The sequence below is a fragment of the Artibeus jamaicensis genome, unplaced genomic scaffold (genome assembly GCF_021234435.1).
Source record: "Artibeus jamaicensis isolate MK-2021 breed Jamaican fruit bat unplaced genomic scaffold, CSHL_Jam_final scaffold_847, whole genome shotgun sequence".
Taxonomy (NCBI): Eukaryota; Metazoa; Chordata; class Mammalia; order Chiroptera; family Phyllostomidae; genus Artibeus; species Artibeus jamaicensis.
In genome coordinates this window covers 19,976,836-19,988,821 of record NW_026522057.1, presented here as the reverse complement: position 1 = coordinate 19,988,821, position 11,986 = coordinate 19,976,836, and the positions used below count along the sequence as shown (strand labels likewise).

General features: G+C 46.1%; 1 protein-coding gene across 1 annotated transcript in view; it reads right to left on the bottom strand.

The window, feature by feature from the left end:
* Positions 1-11,986, bottom strand: part of PLA2G2A (phospholipase A2 group IIA) — a 29,702-nt gene that overhangs the window by 13,418 nt on the left and 4,298 nt on the right. The window lies entirely within an intron of this gene.

The following is an 11,986-nucleotide window of genomic DNA, read 5'->3' as shown; positions in this document are numbered from 1 at the left end:
TCCTGTTTCACTTTATTGCATGCTTAATTAAAGTGCCTGTGATGTAGTAGGCACTTCATTATTTCAAAGTCAAAAGTAAGACACAGATGCTTGCTGTCCCACCTGGAATTCGATATTTTACTATAAGTCTTAGGCAATGGAATAATACAACGAAAATGAATAGGTCTAAAATATAGGCAGAAAAGGACAAAGTTGTCTTTTAAAGACACCATGATTTTTTCTGTAGACATCCCAAGAGATTATTAACATTATACACTAAGAGAATTTGACAAAGTAGCTAAATACAAGAACAACCTACAAAACCAAAAGTCATCCCCACGCACTTCCAATAATAAGTGAGAAAATGTAATTTGGGGGGTGGGGAAAAGATTCCATTCATACTAAGAACAAAAAATATAGAATTCCTGGAAAAAATTTAGTACGTGAAAAACCTTTATGAAGAAAAATCATAAAATGCTGCTGAAGACCACATCAGAAGACTTAAACAAATAGAGACTAAGACCATGTCGTGTTCAGAGTTGACAAGACTAAATATTAAATATCATCCAAGTAACCTATAAAATTTCATTGAATTCCAATAAAAACCCCGATGGGAGTTGCCACGTTAACTCGAAAAACTGATTATAAAATCCATATAGTGGAGTAAAGGTTGAAGAATACCCAAAGCATTTCCAAAGAAGGAGAAAAAAGGAGAGGGATGTCCTTTAGTGTACATAGAGATTTAAAAAGTCGTCACGAGTGGGTGGAGTCTAGATGAATGGATCAGAGTTAAGATACAGAAGCCCCAGGAACAGACCTAAGCATCGGTGGAAACTCTGGGGCCAGGGCAGGTGTTAAAAGTCAGAGGAGGGAGGTGGGGCTGTTCAAAATGTATTGAAATAGCCGACCATCCCCGTGGAGACAGGAAATCACACTCCTGCCCCAGACAATACACAAAAGCAAACTCCAAGTGGGTGAAAGAATGAAAGTGTGGGTGTACAGAGTAGAATTCTAGAACCAATAGAAGAAAATCAAGAACACTATTTTTTTTTTACTTTAGAGTCATGACAGACTTTTTAAATATGATACCAAAATTAATTGATAACTTTCATTACATAAAAATTGAAAAGCATTTATGTTATAAAAGATGCCTTAAACACACTGAGAGACACTGGGCATGCTTAGAGAATGTATCTGCAACATATAAAGCAAAAGATCGACATCTTCCTGTCTCCTGGAAGCGGCTGATACTGGGAGGAACAGAAACCCCTCCCCGCTGCCTGCCCCCAAACGGAGCTGAGCTGGGAAAAGATTGGTGGGGAGCAGAGGACTCTTAGGGCCTGGATGAGCCCAGATCTGGCCAGACCGGTCATTAAAGAGGAAGTCCAAGTGGCCACTAAGGGCCTGCAAAACTGCTCAGGCCAGGGCTTAGAACAAGTTCGAGTGACAGTGATGTTCCATTTCATACTCATCACACTGGGAAAACTGACAAATGTGACCTTCCCGACTGTTGGCTGTGGTCCCGCCAGGGGTGTAAGCTGGCGCAGCTGTTATGGACAGTGTTTTGGAACAACTGGGAAGGTTGAAAATGTGCGTGCCCCCGAGCTGACCTAGGGAGTGTTTCTGCCCCAAGTGTTTAACCTAATAACCACGAAGAAACAGAGAAATGGACACATCCTATGTGACCACTGGCCTGGATTAAAAAATGTCAAGGTTTTGAAAGATTAAAGAAAAAGCATTGAGGAACTCTGTAGATTAAAGGACAGACAGCAAGAGCCATGACAGAACGCCAAGCCTGATTCATGTTTGGATTCCGGATTGGAAAAACAAAGCAAACAGATTGGATATAGAAGACATCATTAGGACAATGGGGGAAAACTGACGTCAGACAGTTTTAGTGGAGACTGGATGGTAGCATTAACGTATCGATGTTAAATTCTCATCGTGACGGCATTGGGTTATATAACAGATTGTCTTGTCCTTTGGTGACAGGTGCTGAATTATTCAAGACAAAGTGTCTGCAGTTTACTCTCACATACCTATGGGGGAGGAAGTGAACCAATTGTAGCAAAATGCTAACCCTTGGGTGAATCGGAGGGTTAATGGGTGTTAATGATAGGAATCTTACAACTTTTCTGTAGATTTTAAGTTTTTCAAAATAAAATTTTGTGAAAAAAATGTGAGCGCTCTATGACCCAACATTGGTATCTTCAATATTGGGCTTAGAATAAATCAGGTCTCTAGGGATCAGTATTAATAGAGTAGAAATGAAAATAGGAAATAATGTTATATATTGTTTATGGATACAAAGATGTAGCAGGGGTGTGAACTCTGGACTGGACACATCAATTTCACCATCTGGTTTCCTGTGGGCAGAAAATGAAACACGATGGGAAAGGGGACAATGAGGAATTTCAACCTAGTCCGTAAGGCTTTCATTCTTAAAGAAAAAATCTAAAACAAAATCAAAAATAGAAAAAAAAACAAATAGAAAAATTAAAAAAATTTAAAGTCTATTTTTTTGTTTATGCTACTGTAAGTTGTCCCAATTTCCCCCCTTTGCCCCCCTCCTCCTGGTACCCCCTTCCCTCCAGCCACGCACCCCCACTTAGTTCATGTGCATGGGTCGTGCATGTAAGTTCTCTGGCTTCTCCATTTCCTGTACTATTCTTCACCTCCCCCTGTCTGTTTTGTGCCTACCAATTACGCTTCTTATTCCCTGTACCTTTTTCCCCTCATTCCCCCCACCCCCTCCCTGCTGATAACCCTCCATGTGATCTCCATTTCTGTGATTCTGTTCCTGTTCTGGTTCTTTGCTTAGCTTGCTTTTTAGATTCAGTTGTTAGTAGTTGTGAGGTTGTTGTCATTTTCATGTTCATAGTTTTGATCTTTTTTTCTTAAATAAGTCCCTTTAACATTGCATAGAATAAAGACTTGATGATGATGAACTCCTTTAACTTGACGTTGTCTGGGAAGCACTTTATCTGCCCTTCCATTCTAAATGATGGCTTTGCGGGATAGAGTCATCTAGGTTGTTCATCTAGAGTAATCTCACTTTTCATCACTTTGAATACTTCTTTCCAGCCTTTTTTTGCCTGCAAAGTTTCTTTTGAGAAATCAGCTGACAGTCTTATGGGAACTTCTTTGTAGGTAACTCTCTGCTTTTCTCTTGCTGCTTTTAAGATTTTTCTCTTTCTCTTTAACCTTTGGCATTTTAATTATGATGTGTCTTGGTTTGGGCCTCTTTGGGTTCATCTTGTTTGGGATTCTCTATGCTTCCTGGACTTATATGTATATTTCCTTCACCAAATTTGGGAAGTTTTCTTTCATTATTTTTTCAAATAAGTTTTTAACTTCTTGCTCTTCCTCTTCTCTGTCTGGCACCCCTATGAATCAGATGCTGGCATTTTTGGAGATGTCCCAGAGTCTTCTTATGTATATTCCCCTCATTTAAAAAAATTCTTGTTTCTTCTTTCTGTTCTGGTTGAATGTTTATTTCTTCCTTATGTTCCAAATCATCGATTTGAATCCCAGATTCTTTCCCTTCACCATTGGTTCCCTGTGGATTTTTCTTTATTTTACTTAGTGTAAACTTAATTTCTTTCCTTACATTTTTGCTCTACTCAATGAGTTCTCTGGGAATTCTGATCACTAGTGTTTTGAACTCTGCATCTGGTAGGCTGGTGATCTTTGCAGGTAGACATGCTTCACTTCCTCATGCAACTATAAGAAGAATTACAACTAACTTCAAAACAAAAAACACTCAGAACTGCCAGAAAATCCAACTGTATGGAAGTCCGACAACCAAGAAGCCATATTCAGCCATATTCATCTAGATGAGTAGGAAGGGTGGAGTCGTGGAGTTGGGGCAGAGAGGGTGCAGTGTGGTGGTGAGAGGCAGGAGCAGTGTTGGCAGAACCAGGCAGTCCCACATTCACGTGTGGTGAGTAAAAATCAAGAGGGTTACCTTGGGAGCAAGTGATCCCAGCCCCAGGCCAAACCACACAGCCCAGGGTTCCAGCACAGGGAAGACAAAGCCCCACAGCTTCTGGCAGTAAAAACCAGCGGGGGCTGGGACGGTGGAAGAAACCATGGGTTTCTCAGGACAATACTCTAAAGGGCCCGCATGGATTTAGAACATACACAAATCTATCCACTTTGGGGACCAGCACTAGGGCAACAGCTGGAAGGGTGCCACTTGCATACAGGAAGTGGGTTGAGTGACTGGAAACAAGGCAAGTGCCTGGCAAGCCTCCAGAAACCAGGCAGCAGCCCCGTCCTCTCTCTGAGCCCTCTCCCCATGCAGAGCCACAAAGCGGTGAAGCGGGTTGCCCTGCTCTGGAGAATACCTGGGTCTCTGCCCCATACAACTTAACGAGTGCCCTGAGACAGGGAGTCAAAGCAGCTCTACCTAATACATGGACACAAACACAGGGAGGCTGCCAAATTGAGGAGACAAAGAAATATGGCCCAAACAAAAGGACAGAACAAAACCCCAGAAAAAGAACTAAACAAACAAACAAAAAAATTCTTAACAGTAGTCATCTAGGGTAGATATGGGGAAGTTTCCCTTTTAACTTTATACATTTCTGGTTTACTTTTTAATATTTTTTCTTCTCACTGGTTATGAGAAAAAAATTACTATCTGTATTGGGTCAAGGACTATATCAGTCCAGCTAGGGATTGGGAATCTGAAAAAAAGAGTCCCTCTAAGCTTACGCTTGTCTCTGGTTAGCTGTGTGACCTTGGCCCTTCTGGGACCGCCTGTCTGAAGGGCCCTTTTCCCTGTAGTGTTAACGTCTGTATTAAATGAGATAACGCATGTGTTGTTGTTTACCACAGTGCCTGGCACACAGGAAACCCCCCAGAAATGTTAATACCACCATTGTTATTGCTGCAGCTGCTGCTAATATTATCCCCAGCTTGCTTGGCTGGGCAGGGCGTCCCTTTCCACGCTGTTGTTCCAGCCTTGTCCCTCTCCCATTTCCACAATGGTGTTGGTGACATCTCATTCATGTGCTGTCTCCACCATTAAACTTCGAGCAAGGCACCCCCCCACACACACACTTCATTTCTATACCTGGTGCGCCACACAGCAGGTACTCTGGAAGTTATTTCTGCAAGAACGACACCACTGAAGTTCTAGCCACTGTTCTCTGCTCTCAGAACTCGCTTCCAGGAGTTCATCTGGTTCCTCGGTGGTTCCAATTCCTCCCACTCTGCCTGCCTTCCTCCCTCCCCACCTGCTTTCCTGGGCATCACACACCGCATGCCCGGGGTGTGTGTTCATGCTCCTGCCTCAGCCAGGCAACCCACATAAGCAAGATTGTCAGGTTCTAAAGAAAGTGCTATGCTCAGGGCCCAGGTGGAGGTGATTATTCCAGCCGGAGGGGATTAACAGAGGCCGTGTGAAGCCGGACAAGGCTGTGACCTGGGTAATTCAGGACTCAAGTCTAGCCCCCATTAGAATTTTCTGGGTGATGGCCAGGCCCCTTGGGCAGGAGCGCCAGCCCCATTCTCCGGGATTTTGCTGGACTTCCTGTGTTAGTGACGGCTGAGTGGAAGAATGCCCACCTGGGTGCAGGTGGAAGTTTCTCCTCGCCATTTCCAGGCCTGTCTTCACTGCTCGCTCCCATTCGTGGCTTTGAGATTCTGGAGCCCACGAGTCTGTTGGGCTCCTGCCGCCCGAGGCCCCCAGTGTTGGGGCAGGAGGTGGGGAGCCAGCAGGGCCAGGGGCTCCAGGCTCTGCCCCATGAGGCTGCTCTTGGGGACAGGCCACAAGAGCAGGCGCTGAGGCCAGGCCAAAGAGGTCAATTACGGGCATGGGGGCCGCACAGCCCAGGGAGGACAAACCAACTGGAGCTGGAGAAATTGGAGAAGGTGGGTCCAGGGAGCAAAGAGGGATGGGCAGGGTGCAGATGCTGTAGGAGGAGACCCCTGGGTCTACGGGGGTCCATTACCCGCAAGCTGTCAACCCTAGCTAGCTGTGTTTTTCCTAAGGAGGCAAGGCCACACCTGAAGGGAAGATGGAGCTTAGCCAGAAGGTCAAAGTTGGGCAGGGTCACAGTCAATTAGAGTTGAGACTTGTGTTTATGTTAATCCGAGGTCTTGCTGGAATTTCTTTTTAACTCAAACCACAGGAAAATATTTGTTATTGGGAACAGGAATAGGCAGTGTCTCCAGGGCCTGGCAGAAGTAACGCTTGCTTGAGTGTGGTTGGTAGGGTAATAATATGGGTGGAATAATGTACACTTTGAATTTGAACATTTCACCTAAAATGTCAAATGGTGTGCCTGAGTACGATATTGTTATGTTACAGAATTGCATGCTTATGATTTTGCAATACAAATTTTTTTGAAATAAAAAAGAGGCATTATTTGTGTTGGGCCCTGTATTTAACATTTCTTAACCTTTTCTGACATCACTGCGTACCCCACTCTTTGGAACCCACAGAAAGAAACGCGGAGATGGGCGAGTTGCCACCACCAGCCCGCACAGGAAGACCGTCCCCCTCCCTTCCTCCATCTCCCTCTAGCCCTCCTCTCTTTCCACACTCCCAGGCCCCCACCCCTTCCCCCTAGAAGTCAGGGAGGCTTTGGGGTAAGTAAATGTGGTCTTGGGAGTCAAACGGATCCGGTTCAACTTAGAGCTTTGCCGCCCGCCAGCTCAGTGGCAAGGGTGAGCAACTTCTTTTCCTTTGAGCCTGGGTGTCCTAATCTGCAAACTGCCTACAAGGGCAGTGCCTGCCTGCCTGATAGGATCCCTTAAAGGATAAAATGGGATAAGCATGTAAGAACTTAACAGGGTATCTGTGCTAATAAGAATTAGCTAGTTTTATTAGTCATTCAACAAACACTGTTTGGGTTTTGTGTCTTTTTGGGGGGAAATTGTGTTTGGGAAATTGAAAGGCTTGCATGAGGCTTCTTCCAGGAGTGCACTGCACAAGGTGGTACACAAGGCCAGAGAGGGTGGCAGGGGGCCCGATCATGAGGGCCCATGAGCCTGTGGGACAGACACGTACCCCTGACTTGGGTGGCATGTGGTGTGTGCTGTCACAGAGAAGACTGATGGAAAAACAGGGAAGAAGCCACGAAATGTCTTTGGCAGGTATCGGGGAAGGCATCTAGAAAGAGGCGGCACCTCCACTTAGGCTCAGGGAAAGAGTTCGAATGTTACTCTCTGTCACAGACATTTCAAAGGCCTATTCTCATTCCCCCTGTTGATTTAAAAATAAAACAGCAGTTATTCCCCCAGCAACATGTGCATTTTGGGGAATAGCCGAGAACTGCCACTCAGAACAAGTAAGTGATGGAGAACCATTGGCAAGACCTGAGAACAAAGGAGAGGGGCTTGCATTTATTAGGTTTGAGGAGGAAATTGCAGTGGGTTGTTTTGAACAAAAGCTCATTGGAGAAGAGTTGGAGGTTGTGGTGGTTCCTCATTGGCTGCCAGCGGTGGTTAGTGTGCTGTTGCCGGGCAGGGAGAGGTCTTCCTCCTTTTTCTTAAAGCAGAAGGTGAAATTGTCATGCAATAATTTCTCCCTTGTCAAAATAATTATCTTTCTTCTTCCTGCTGACTGTGCAGGCTGGAACAAGTGCTGTGTGCGTGAGACGTTCCCCCTGTGAGACTTCCCGATTCCAATTCCAAAGAGGTTGCCTTTATTTATTTGAATGCCCCCATCCCAACAGCAGACACCGGATTTTAAACTCGAGTACAGCGGCTGACAGCTTTAGCTTTGCATTTGTTTCCTTGGTGCCTCGCTGGAGCTCTGCCCACAGACGTTGCTCGAGAAATGTTTGCTGGGTCAGAGTGGGATTGGAGCCAAGGGGAATGGCCTGCAGCTGTGAGTGTCAGGTTCATGGGCCAAGAGCATCGGGCGCCATCTTCACTCCTACCAGTCAGAGCAATAGCCTGTTCTAAAGTTTCTCCTTCCTCCAAAAAAGAGGTGCCATTACGGCGTGGAGAAACAAATAGGCTTTGACCACGTAGAAAAGAGAATGAAGAACATTCCAGAAGCAAAGACAGAAAGATAATACCTGAACTAAGGTTCAGGGCAATTTTCTGGAGTGTGAACACTTTAATTGGTTTTTCAGAGATAAAACACAACAGGCACTAGCTACCGAGTAGGTGTTTAGATTTGCATTTTTAGCAAAAATTTTGGTGAAAGTTGGACCTGTGCCTGTTACTGAACAGTAGCTGTCACATATGTACAAATAGACTGAGGCCGAGAGAGGACTCGCTGTGCGTGTCCTGAGAGCAAGCTGCCAACTTATAAGATGGCTGACTCCCAGTGGACTCCCTCCTGCCTTAGTGGTCCATTCATCCAAGCCTTCTTTCATTCCCAAAAGAAGTGCCAACCACGCAATATGCACTAGGCTTGGGCTAGCTGCTGATAATGTGATGGGCAAGACTGACAGGTTCCCTGCCTTCTAGTGGCAGGGGTGGGGGACATAAATCATAAGTAAGGTAGTAAAGAGAGTTGAAGATGATGTTGGAAGGGGAAAAATCAGAGTGATATGGGATTACATGGAAGAGGAGGAGCTACCCTGGGTAGGTGGTCAGGGGAGGCCTCCTGGAAGAGGTGGCTTCTAAGATGAGCCCTGGAGCTAATACTAATGCTAAGTGTTCATCCCCAGGCAGGGGGAGCAGCAGGTCGCAAAGCCTTCAGTAGAAAAGTGTGGGATGTTCAAGAACAGGCTAATATGATAGTTCACACTGTCACCCAATGTCAGACCCGGTGGCCACCCTGGAGCCCATCCAGCCCGTATCCCACTCAATCCATGTCACTCTTTGCAATATCCCTGAACATGACTCCGCACAAATCAGTGTTGGAGGGCTGGGACCCAGAAGGCAGGTGGCACAGATTATTTGATGGCTCTCTCCATACTATAGAGCAACCGATGGGCTCCTGAGTTTTCTGTGCTCTTTTTTTTTTTATCTTGGTAAATGTAATTTTTAAAACACTTTTACAGATTAGAGCCTACGCTTCATAACTGACATAGCTGACTTCCTGTGCGTCTGACAGGTCTCTCGTGTTCCACACACATAAAGAAAGGCCCCTTCGTCCTGAGAAGTCCAGTGGAGTGTGTCCCATCTCCTCATTCCCACTGCCCATGCTACATCTGGTTTCTAAAAGCGGTAAATAAATAGTGCCTCTGGGGACAGGACACCCACCACCCCCAAAAGAGCTTACTGTTTTCCCAGCACACTTGGGTTGCTAGAAAGTGCTTTCTAGGCTCCAGCCAGAATCTGACTGGGAAACGGGCCCACCCTGGTGCTGGCTCTGCAGACACGTGGGAAAGTATGACCCCGATAGGTCTTCAGAAATTTGGAGACAGAGGCTGGGTGCCCTGAGCCCCCTTCCAGACACCAGTCAGCCCTCATAGCCTCCTCTGATAGGCATCCTGTGACCCAGATGTGCCCCTGAGAGGGTCTATAGTTTTCTAGAAACCCCCCTTAGAGTCGGGGCTAGGACCAGGCCCATCTTTCCAGATGGGTTTGCTAGGGGCCCGGGCCTTCAACTCCTGCCATCACTGCAGTCTGACTGGTTCCACCCTTGGTCACACCTCTGATTACTGAGCCGTGTTACCCTGCCCTGTCCTTGTGCCTTCAGATTTGGGGATCTCAGGATAGGACCTTTTCAGTCTCTTTTTATTAAACTGCCATCATCCGGGGACACCATCAGGAGAAAAGTCCAAACTCCTTAGCCTGACACCCAAGGTTGTGTGACCAGCTGCCTCTCTGTGGCCAGCCCTTCCCACCGTCCCTAAATTCCTACTCAACACATAAAGAAGCCTCCCTGTTCTGAGAAGTCAAGTAGGGGCACGTCTCATCCTTCTAGTAAAAGTAGCAAACACGGCGCCCTTGCTGCGTGCCAACCCAATTCTAAACCTCTGCTACGGGGATGGGACAGGTGATATGATTAACCTCGTTATTCAGGTTGGCAAACTGAGGCAGAGAACAGTTAAAAAACTTTCCCAAGGTCACATAGCTGATAACTGGTGGTTCCAGAACTTGGGCTCTTAACTACCTGCCTCCTGCCTCAGTCCATAGGGGGCTCCGCATGTCTCCCCCCCAACTCTGATGCTACCTCAGCAGCATGACATTGCTCGTGGCGGGAGTATTTACATTATGGAAATTGGCAAATGTTAGAAATGAGGGCTTTTTTCCCCCCTGGAGAGCCAGTGATGAGATATTTACTAGGGTACCAGTACCACTGCCTAACACCCCCAGCCACCCCATGAGCCCTTAGATGCTCTCCTAGAGGTCTCGTGCAGGCTGCTGCTTCTACCTGGAATGCCCATCCTCACGTTCTCGTCCAGGTCAGCTCCGGTCCACTCTATTTCCATTGTGATAAAATACACATAAGCCAAACTCCATCATCTTAACCACTGTAAGTTCACAGTGGGGTTAAATACACGTGTAATGTTGCACAGCCATCACCACCATCCCTCTCCAAAGCTCTTGTCATCTCATGAGACTGACCCTCTGAATCCATTAAACAATCCTCCTCCATTCTCCCCTCCCACAGCCCCTGGTGGCCACCATTCTCCTTCATGTCTCTGTGATCGTGAGGACTCTAAGTATCTTATGTAAGTGGAATCATATAGTATGCGTCATTTTTTGTGAATGGCTTAGTTTGGTTAGTGTAATGTTGTCAAGTCTAATCCGTGTTGTAGTATATTGCAGAACTGCCTTCCTTTTTCAGGCGGAATGCTATTCCATCAGCCGTAAACACCACATTTGTCTTATCCATTCACCTGCTGACGGACGCTTGGGTTGCTTCCATGTCTCAGCTATAGCAAGTGATACTGCTCTCAACATGGACGAACGCCTCTCTGAGACTTCCTCCAGCTCTTTCGGGCACATGTCCAGATGTGGAATTGCTGGGTCATGTAGTAATTCCCCTCCTGATTTTCTGAGACGCTGCTGTACTGTTTTTCCCAGCACTGTGCCATTCTGCGTTCCCCCGACGGTGCACAAGGGCTCCCCCTTCCTCCAGTCCTCTTACAGATTCAGAGCAGATGCCTACTCTTCCAGAAATCCCCCATCCTGGATGGGCCTCTCTAATGTGCTTATGCAGTACATATTTATTTATTTGCTTATCTAGCTATTATTTTTAAATCCTTACCTGAGGATGTATGTATTGATTTTCGAGAGAGAGGATGAGAGAGAGAGAGAAACATTGATGATTGGTTGCCTCCTGTACGTACCCTGACTGGGGATTGAACCCACAACTTTTTGGCACGTGGGACGATGCTCCATCCAACTGAGCCACCCAGCCATGGCTACACAGTATTTATTGAGCATCTGCTCTGTACTAGACTCTGAGCTCAGCACTTGAAACAAAGGATAGCTTAAGAGATGACCTCTGCTCTCAGACACTCACTGCCCCATTAGTGATGAACTCGTTGAGAAGATAGGACCAGCGAGGCGGGCTGGGCGTAAGACAATAAGGCATGGTGGAGACCAAAGCAAAGCTAAGCGCATGTCCAGTCTATGGGTGCAGCTACTGCTCAGCTCTGGCCACTTGTTGACATGTAGAAATCCAGAGCCAGGATTACCAAATTTTTCAAAGAGAAGCCAGAAATTTGGATTTTTGAGAGATCTCCTAATATTTATATATTAGCACTGATCCCATTTTTTTTAAGTACCACGTAGGACAAGCAAAGCAGTTTCTAGGAATGGTTTCTAGAAAACTAGAAAGTTTATCCCTAGGGATCCAGTTCCACTCACCAAGCGATGAATTATAGGGAGTTATGAGCAATAACAGTTAACTCAGCTTTCACTTCTCCATTGTGTCTATTAAGAAATGATGAGCCCTGGCTGGTGTAGCTCAGTGGATTGAGTGCAGGCCTGTGAACTAAGGGATCGTGGTTCGATTCCCAGTCAGGGCACATGACTGGGTTGCAGGCCAGTTCCCAGCAGGGGACTCATGAGAGGCAACCATACATTGATGCTTCTTTCCCTCTCTCCTTCCCTTTCCCCTCTATAAAGAGATGAATAC